We start from the raw sequence: 9605 nt of genomic DNA, 5'->3' as shown, positions 1-9605 counted from the left end.
GAACCCGCGACCCTCAGATTGCGAGTCGAGCGCTCTAGCCACCTTGTGTCACTAGCTTTAATTTTACATGAAGCGGAGATAATAATTTAACTATTTTTCAGTAAATATAGACATACTGTGATTGGAAAATTCGCCCTCTAAGTAATTGCAGGTTTTACATTAATATGAAATAAACATGATAAATCAAACATTTTGTCGATATCTATTAGAAATAACACTGCTCTTCAAAAAAATATTGTTCAGAGAAATGAAAACAAACAATCAAAACTGCTCAGTAATAGTTTCAATTTTTTCAACAAGTGAATTAATAGTTGGTATCGTTCATTGCTGTTAACGTAGTAATGCAGATTTATAATAATCGTTAACACGATGTCAGGATTCCTCCTTATAAGTTGTGAGTTTCAACTAAATAGTTGGTATCGTTCATTGCTGTTAACGTAGTAATGCAGATTTATAATAATCGTTAACACGATGTCAGGGTTCCTCCTTATAAGTTGTGAGTTTCAACTAAATAGTTGGTATCGTTCATTGCTGTTAACGTAGTAATGCAGATTTATAATAATCGTTAACACGATGCCAGGGTTCATCCTTATAAGTTGTGAGTTTCAATTAAAGACATTTAAATCTGAACGCCTTATAACTCGAACTAAAAGTGCAGTCTGTAAATCAGTTTACCATACAACACCTTGAACGTCTCTATTACATTGATCTAACATTTTTTCATCATTCACTGACTGAAAAATGAACTGAAAGAATTCCATATTCGTTATTTTCAACTTGAACGTCACATCTGTATCACAAAATTTAACGGCCAGGTCAAAAGCTAATTCACAACAGCTGACCAGAGAGAGAGTAACTAGTCAGCATCACTCGCCATCTACACTTTTAGCTGGAACGCGAGATTGACTGTTACAGCCATAACGTCTCCACTGAAAGAGAGAAGTATGTTCAACGACATATCGAGGCTCGAATCTTAGATCTTCTAATTTGCAGCTCGGCAAGCTAAACATGAGTCCATGTCCGGTCGACAGATTTCTATCGGTTTTTACATGCATAAATGTGACGTGTATATTAAGTACTTTTTCAGTTAGTCCTCCAGTGGGACGATGGTAAGACTACGGACTTACAACGCTTACATCGATTCTCTGCGATGGACACAGCATATAACCCAATGTGATTTTGCTGTAGAAACAGATACAAACTTTTCAATTAAACCATTTTATCAGATATTTTGACAGTTGCAATATCCATCTGTTCAACCGTATTAATACCTTATAACTGATTAGATCAACAACCGTATTAACACGTTACAACTGATTATATCAGTCGCGATTCATAAGTTGTTTAGGTAGTAAGAAATAAAAAAAAAACTTATAATTATATTCGTACAACTGATTTGTTAAAAGAAAAGTACAATTGTATTTAAACAGCCGGAACTGAGTATATCTAGTCACTTAAAGAAGAACGTATTTCCAGATCAGTGCGGATAAACAATAATTGATCTGTAAATGTCAAGTATTGCGGGTGCTAGTGTTTGAAGCCTTGTTTGATTCACCTACATCACAAACAGGAAACTATTAATTTTTGCTTGCGGTTGATAATGTTCTAGGTGATTTACTTGGAATGGATATAATAGTATGAATTGTTCTACGTTCTCCATCGAATCGGCAGGGTGACTGACATGCTGGTTTGTTACATACTATTGTGGCTCGTCACTAACACTCCTTAAAAAAAACAGTTCATATTTGTCGTGTACTGATCGTGACGACGGTTAACTTAGATCTTAGATTTTTCTGATGGCTGAAGCCAGTTCCTTGGTTCAATCTCAGTAGTAATCTAGTAATTTTAGACTTACTTAGTGGTTCAGTTATAGTGTCCTGAGCAGTTTTTAGTTACTTAGTGATTCAGCTACATAGTCCTGGACAGTTTTTTGTTACTTAGTGAATCAGTTATACAGTACTGGGCAGCTTTTTGTTATCTAAATATTCAGTTACAAAGTCCTGAGCTGTTTTTGTTACTTAGTGGCTCAGTTACATAGTCCTGGGTAGTTTTTGTTACTTAGTGACTCAGTTACACAGTCCTGAGCAGTTTTTGTTACTTTTGCTACTTAGTGATGCAGTAACACAGTCTTGGGCAGTTTTTGGATTACAAACATTGGCAGAGTTATCATATTTGTAACTTGTCATGTATGTAATACATATAAGTAGTTTAGGGTTTCAATTTAAAGATTGACTGCATTTATCATTTTCATAGGTTTCGATATATTTCCGTATATTTAAGATATACAGTCACGTTGACTAACTACCTTATTTTTAAGATACCATATATTAGTAAAAGGTTAGTCTGTGTTAGTAATCCCATTTTGCTATTTTGAACTCACTTCTACTATAGACTAATCTGTTTCTTGAGCTAGTGGTAATGTATTTTTATGCCCGATACTTAGTTAAAGTTATTTAATTTTTGTCTATTTATTAGAAATGTCGTGAAAACTGATTCTGTATAATATGTAGATTAAGACACTTGATAAAACGTTCGATGCACGTCATCTTGAATAACAATGGATTAAGATTAATTTTATATAAGTACCAACAATCGCACTTGGCTCCTGGTTCAACTTCATCGTCTGATTTGTTGGTTTCTTTAAACTATACTTCTGCTTATATAAATATTTACGTTTAGAGATTCGGCTATCTGCACTGATGCTGTACCATTATTCATTTAATAAATAATATGTCATTATACTAATATATGCAATGACGACTGCCTCTAGGTATAGAGTACCCTGTAATTTCTGATAATAAAGTGACTGCTTTTGATTTTCGTCGTTTTTTTATCATTCACATAATAAAGCTTAGGTTTAAGATTTTATGGTTTATTACAGTTCTCAAAAAAGTTATATTCAGACTTGATGTCACAAATTTCTCGTTAGAACAGAGCGAATTAAGCAATTTTCAGTACGAAATAATCGGCGTTTTGACGGATGTTCCTGTAGTAGAAAGAAACACAGGACTTCGTTTGTTTAAAAGTATATCAAGAGTCCTTTCTTGTATTCTTATTAATAAAGTACTTCATTAACAATGGTTTGAGAAAAAAGTCCCATACGTGATGCTAACTAATAAAGAATACTTTAAGAATCATTAGTTGAGATAGAAAGCAAAAGGAAAAATGAGTTTTTTTAAAGATTAGGGTGCGTAGTTTTATACATTTTGACATATTTAACAACAAGTTCATAGCGTCATCAATGATATTATTATATATCTTAACCACCTAGAATTAATGACATATCGTTAAAGTTTTTAAATTAAGATATCTATTTTCGTCGAGCAGATGTTTAAGATATAAAAATGTAGCCCAATTTTAATGTATTTTAAGGCTGGACTAGTCTGCAATAAATGTTTTCATTTGTGCTTTACACTTGCATAAGTACATGCATGTACAAAGAAAACTCAATTCAGTTTCAACTTACTATGATTGAAACTCTTGAAGTGTGAAAACATCAATCACGTATGACAGAAGGAAGCGGAAGTTTGTGGTTGAGCCAGCATGATTTATTTCCCTTTGATAGTCGAGTGCAAGTGTTTGTAGTAATGGGAGGTACGGTGACTGAGGTTAGGAGCTGGAATGTTTTATTAATGCTCTGGGTACAGTGTTTTGATTACTGAAGGCTAGAATGAGTTGTTTCTACATTATAATTTAAAGCCGCATGAATTCTGAAGTAGCATAATTAATAATTTTACCATAATCATCGAGTTTAATGTCACTGGTAAGACGACAGTATAGATGTTTAATTCATAGAACTCACTCATGGGTCATTAATGGTATAAATGAGGTTACAAAATCGATATCGGAACTACCAAAGTCACTTGCTCAGAAACATTATTAGTCAAGTCACAGGATCTAGGTTTTAACCTTATAAGGTCTTTGATCAATAGTGTAATTACTAAAATTAATAAATAAATAGTTTATTTACAAAACACAGGAATTGAATGGTATTTTGATTGGCGATGTGATATTAAAGGTTGTGTGTGTTTTCTTATAGTAAAGTCCCATTGGACTATCTGCTGTGTCCTCCGAGGGGTAGCGAACCCCTGTAAATCCGAAGACTTACCGCTGTCCCACCGAGGGTCATTAAAGGTTGCAAAATTAGCTTTTCTTTGGTTTTTGGTTAGCAGTATAACTCACTGAAGTCACAAAATCAATATCTAAACTATATAAAACTTATTAATTTGGTTAGCAACTATATCGGTGATAGAGGCTGTCACCTGATTGAACTTTATGTGACTTTTTAGTGTGGAAGAATATAAAGATGTGTGTGTATTTAATAAACTACACAAGATTATTAGGGTAATAAAGTCAATTCTTTACTTTCCAAACTCATTTGGTTGTTAATGTTAAAAACAAGATTAAAAAACAAAAATTTTTTTTATCACAGTCATCGGTCAATGAATTTAAAAAACGTTGCTGTTTCGGTAGTATGATTTTTAACGGAAACGAAATTTGTAAATAAAGCGAGTAATTCAGAAGCGCAGTTTGAAAACAAAATCAGTAGTTCAGCACTATGCTTATTTTAAAAAGATGAATCAGTGTGGAAAACAAAATCAGTATGACAATAGCGTGATTTTTGCCCCCCCCCCCCGGCGGCTCAGCCGTAAGCCTGAGAGCTAAAAATTGGGTTTCGATACCCGTGGTGAGCAGAGCACGCTGTGTTAATTTTGCGCTTAAGAACAAACAGATGAACAAAAATGTACGATTTTTAAAAAACTTGATTTGTATTGTAAACAATTTGCAAGTCAGGTATCGATATTTTCAACTTGGATAACACCTTATGTGACACGTGAGCTCAGTTAACCAGGTTAGAAACCTCTAAGATTCAGACTTAGCCATTCCTAATCTAGATTTATTGATTAGCTGCTTAAAGGGCTACTCTTAACCCAAATGAGGATTCGACTGTCTCAGTTTTAATATCTACACAGCTGACCGTGGAAAGCGTGTCGAGCATCATGTCATAACTAGAACGTTGGAATTTCCGAAACGAAGCCTTGTGTATTAATCACTATGCAACGTACAGTCATATTATATGTTTGTTTGTGAATTTCGCGCAAAGCTACACAAGGGCTATCTGCGCTAGCCGTCCCTAATTTAACAGTGTAAGACTAGAAGGAAGGCAGCTAGTCATCACCACCCACCGCCAACTCTTGTGCTACTCTTTTACCAACGAATAGTGGGATTAAACGTCACATTATAACGCCCCACCCGGCTGAAAGGGCGAGCATGTTTGGTGTGACGGGGATTCAAACCTGCGACCCTCAGATTGCAAGTCGAGCGCCCTAACCACTTGGCCATGCCGGGCATATATTATATGAGTTATATGTATCGAATGGCACAGGAACATCAGTTTAAATTATGTGGTTTAAGTTGTTGGTTTGTGTTTATTAAGAAAATACGGATATTTTAAACAATATACTTTGATCATATGATCAGTATTTTTACAAGCATGGTTAAAAGTTGGTAACCCGAATATACAGAACATCACTATTTACATCAGAATTTATAAGGTTAATGATGTAGCTGTAGATGTTAATGTGATAGACGTTTTATTAATTATATAATTTGTATAATATTTAGGATTGAGGTTTTGATTTTGTGGTACAATCTGCAGTCACTTATATATTTCAGACAATACTCTGAGTAATTATTTTTGAGGTCGTTTACTGAAGTAATGACAGTGAATAACTTTGATCACTGTCAATAGTAGTTTAAGCTAGCTTCAGATCGTAGAGAAGGTAGCCAGTTTCTGGATGAGAAGTTGTATTATTGAATAAATATAGTGACTTCAAGAATTGTCAGCTTTTTGACTGGAGTTCATGGTATTGAGCAATTGTATTGACATGAAGGATGAAGAAAGAACTTCTCATATCGAACCATTTTAATGACATTAAGCAAGAGTAGCCTTTTTCCTAGATATTAAAATGCCGTAACCTTAAGATTTCATGAGTGAAAGAAGTGGAAATTGTATTATAATATGTCGACCACATACATCTGGTTATTTGAAAAGTATTGACCAGATGTGGTGATTTGAATAATGGTCAGAACCTTGATGAAATCTTATGGTGTTGTAATCGTATTGACTTGAAGAATGATCAGGCTCTTGATAAAATGTTATTTTATTGTTAATAGTATTGAGTTGAAGAGTCATCAGACTTTTGATAAAGTGTTATGGTATTGATAATTGTACTGACTTGAAGAATGGTCAGACTCTTAATAAAGTGTTATATTGTTGGTTATCGTATTGACTTGAAGAATGGCCAGTCTCTTGAAGAGGAGCTTTGGTTTTGAACAATTGAAGTGACTTGAAGAATGGCCAGTCTCTGGAAGAGGAGCTTTGGTTTTGAACAATTGAAGTGACTTGAAGAATGGCCAGTCTCTTGAAGAGGAGCTTTGGTTTTGAACAATTGAAGTGACTTAAAGAATAGTCAATTGCTTGAGGAAAAGTTGAGTCATCAGATTACTGCAGTGGCTTAAACATTGGCTAGCCGTCTTTATGAGAAGTTGCAATATCGAATAATTGCACACTGCGACTCGAATAATTTGTAATCATTGTCCAGGGGTAAGATATTTATATATTTAAAAAAGTCGATTCATCCAGTAATTCGTAGTTAATGAAAGTATAAACTATGTCTGTGATCAGCTGGAAGTAAGAATGAGGTCTATAGATCTGGTGGATTGACAACTAATCCAACGATTTGAGAATTAAGGACAATAATGGTGGTCAATTGGAAGAAAGACGTAAAGATGGTCAGAGAAATTATGTAGCTGAACAGAATTAAATTGACAACGTTTTTGCTTTCTTCAATTTTGTCCTGTTTAAAAGTCCCTGGTAGCTCAGGGATAAGCTTTGATCGTATAACACTAAAATCTGGTTTCGATACCCACAGTGGGTACAGACCAAATAGCCCATTTTGTAGTTTTGGGATTAAAACAACAAATAGTTTAAACGAGTAAAGACATTAAGACAAAACTTGTTAATTTTATCTCTCTCTATTCGTTTAAAAAATATGCTTAAGTAAGAATTATTTTCAGTGTTAAGTTTCTCAACCATTATTAAATTTCCTTTTAAAACAGAATAAATACAGTGTCAAATAACAAAAAAAACGTATAAAGCATGTATAAGAATGAACGATACTAAACACTTTTATTTTGAAGTGTGTGACACAGATGAAGGATGGTTGTCCGTGTGGCGATTTTTCTTTGAAGGTGTACGATATTGAACGTTTTGATTCTAAAAGTACAAGTAAGATTGTTTTGTAAATAATCAAGGGGATTAAGGTGTAACGGTCACATTAATGAATACGGGACAATAAATCATCCATCATAACCTAATATCACCTTTGTTGTTTTCCAAAAAAGAGAAGAGAACTTCGTTGTTGGACATTTTATTGCATTGCATGCACATCCATTAACTAATTGGCTTATAAAAGGGAAACAGCATTAAACCAGAAAAGTCCCATCATTCCCGTCACACTCTGGTACAGTAATCTCCTGTTTGGATTCCACTTTGCCTTCTAACTGAATTAAAGAATGTCTGGGCAAAAATTATAGCTCTCATTATCACGTCCTCTACGTGAACATTGAGGAATGCTGTACAGCAAAGATACTAAAAGGTTGGCTAATACAAAGTTTTGGGGAAAACACACACAGAGAGACAAAAAGTACAACACGTTTTCAACTAATCCTCATACTGACTTTTAAACATCTCTAAAATGGCACCTTTTCTTTTATGAATGACCAGACTTTATGTTCTATGTAACTCTCGGTTTATCAGTAACTCTTTATTTACCTAGAGGCACGATAGCTCTTTGGTAATTAGACTAATGACGATTTGATATAGAGGTATAATCTTTACAGATTCAATAATTCAAATGTGTAAAAAACATTAAGTTCGCTTTTAACTTATTATATGTTTTTCTACACACTCGTTAAAAACAACATTTTACGTATTAAATGTAGAAGAAATTAATATTCTGAAAGCTAGAAAACATACCTCCTTTTTGAACTTCCTTATTGACGAAACAAACACTATAGTAATTACACAAGTATTTTCATGAATATTTCCATTTAAGTTGAGAACAACATGAATGTAGAAATTACTAAATATTTGAGTTATTCTAACTTTAAATACGTTGAGGAAATAAAGTACGTTCGAGAGATAGTACTGATGTGACCTTTTACGATAGAATACGATATAATCGAAGATTCGCTAATACTAATTACGCTATACGGTAAGCAGTCATAGAGAAAATATCAAAAACGTTCAGCTTCGTGATGCAAAACCAAATGGTTAATTCGTCATATTTAATGCTAACATAAAAAAAAGAAGGTTGAAGAAAAAAAAGCAATATTAAGCTGAAAGTCACACTGAGAAAAATCACTAGGATTAAAAGTATCCAGGAAAGATTATTTGGTATAACCAGGTTGAGCAAACATTTTTTTGTCATAACTGGGATATGATACAACTAAGGAATTATAAATGTTAGTTGTTTAACTTACTGTTTCTTTTGAGTTGGGCTAAAACGTTATATAGAACACTGACTCATAATGCTGTATATAAGTCAAACAGAAGGATGGGATTTCTCTGACTGCTATTGAACTATATGACTATCTTTAAAATATTTATTATTCTGAATTTATTAACTCTCTATTTATATGTATATGAATAACTTTTTACTGAGAATATATTTTTTGTTTGTTATTTTTACTCATTTCTTTTTTTCCATCACATGAGTTTAATTTTGTATGATTTTACAAACAAATCTGAACGGTAATTCTAATACGTTAATAGCTTATATACTAATCTGAAACCTTCATATAGACACATTGTACTCTAGTACCCCCACCCATCCCCAGTGATCCAGCGGTTAGTCTGAAGGCTTATAACGCTAAAATCGGGTTTCGATACTCGTGGTAGGCACAGCAAAGATAGATCGTTGTATAACTTTGTGCTTATTAACAACCTAACAAAAAAAGCATTTCAGAAACTTTCCAATCGTAGCGCCATCTATCCTAAAAAGTGATATCAAAATGCTCTGGAACAGCATACTTTCTCATTGGTTGGAGACGACTTGATTGGGTAATGAAGAAAAACCTTGTCGAAACGTTGTACATTTGCTGTTTTGTTAAACTTATGTTAAAGTTTTTCTTCATTACCCATTCATGCCGTCTCCAACCATTATCAGTCTCAAAGTGGGTTCGTCGTCATCGAATACTTTCTCATTGTCTTGAAAAACACAACAATTCATGAAAATGAAGCTTATAATATGTACAAAGATTTTACTTGAGTCACGTTAGTTCCCAGTTACCTCATATTTCATAATAAAAAAAATTCAGTCACACATAACTATCTTAATCTTTTCAACAAAAAAAGCAGTATAATAGTTCTTCCAGTTTTGTTTTAGTTGTGTATGTATATTGCTGAAACTGTATCATCTACATTAAAACGTAAGATGCTAATACTCTATAAATTAGAATTTCAATTTTTCTTCCAACTGAATTTTAACAGGGTTCGACACAGTATACGCACAACTTTTATCTAGCATATCTCTGGTAAA

The 9605-nt window shown here is 33.5% G+C and overlaps 1 protein-coding gene across 2 annotated transcripts in view; it reads right to left on the bottom strand.

Moving 5' to 3' along the window:
• LOC106472414 (cadherin-like and PC-esterase domain-containing protein 1) overlaps nucleotides 1-9605 on the bottom strand; it is a 188017-nt gene that overhangs the window by 177303 nt on the left and 1109 nt on the right. The gene's annotated exons all lie outside the window — the stretch shown is intronic.

This window comes from Limulus polyphemus, unplaced genomic scaffold, assembly GCF_000517525.1.
Source record: "Limulus polyphemus unplaced genomic scaffold, Limulus_polyphemus-2.1.2 Scaffold120, whole genome shotgun sequence".
NCBI classification, from domain to species: domain Eukaryota; kingdom Metazoa; phylum Arthropoda; class Merostomata; order Xiphosura; family Limulidae; genus Limulus; species Limulus polyphemus.
The sequence above is the reverse complement of the archived record's forward strand: the minus strand, read 5'-3'. Positions and strand labels throughout refer to the sequence as shown.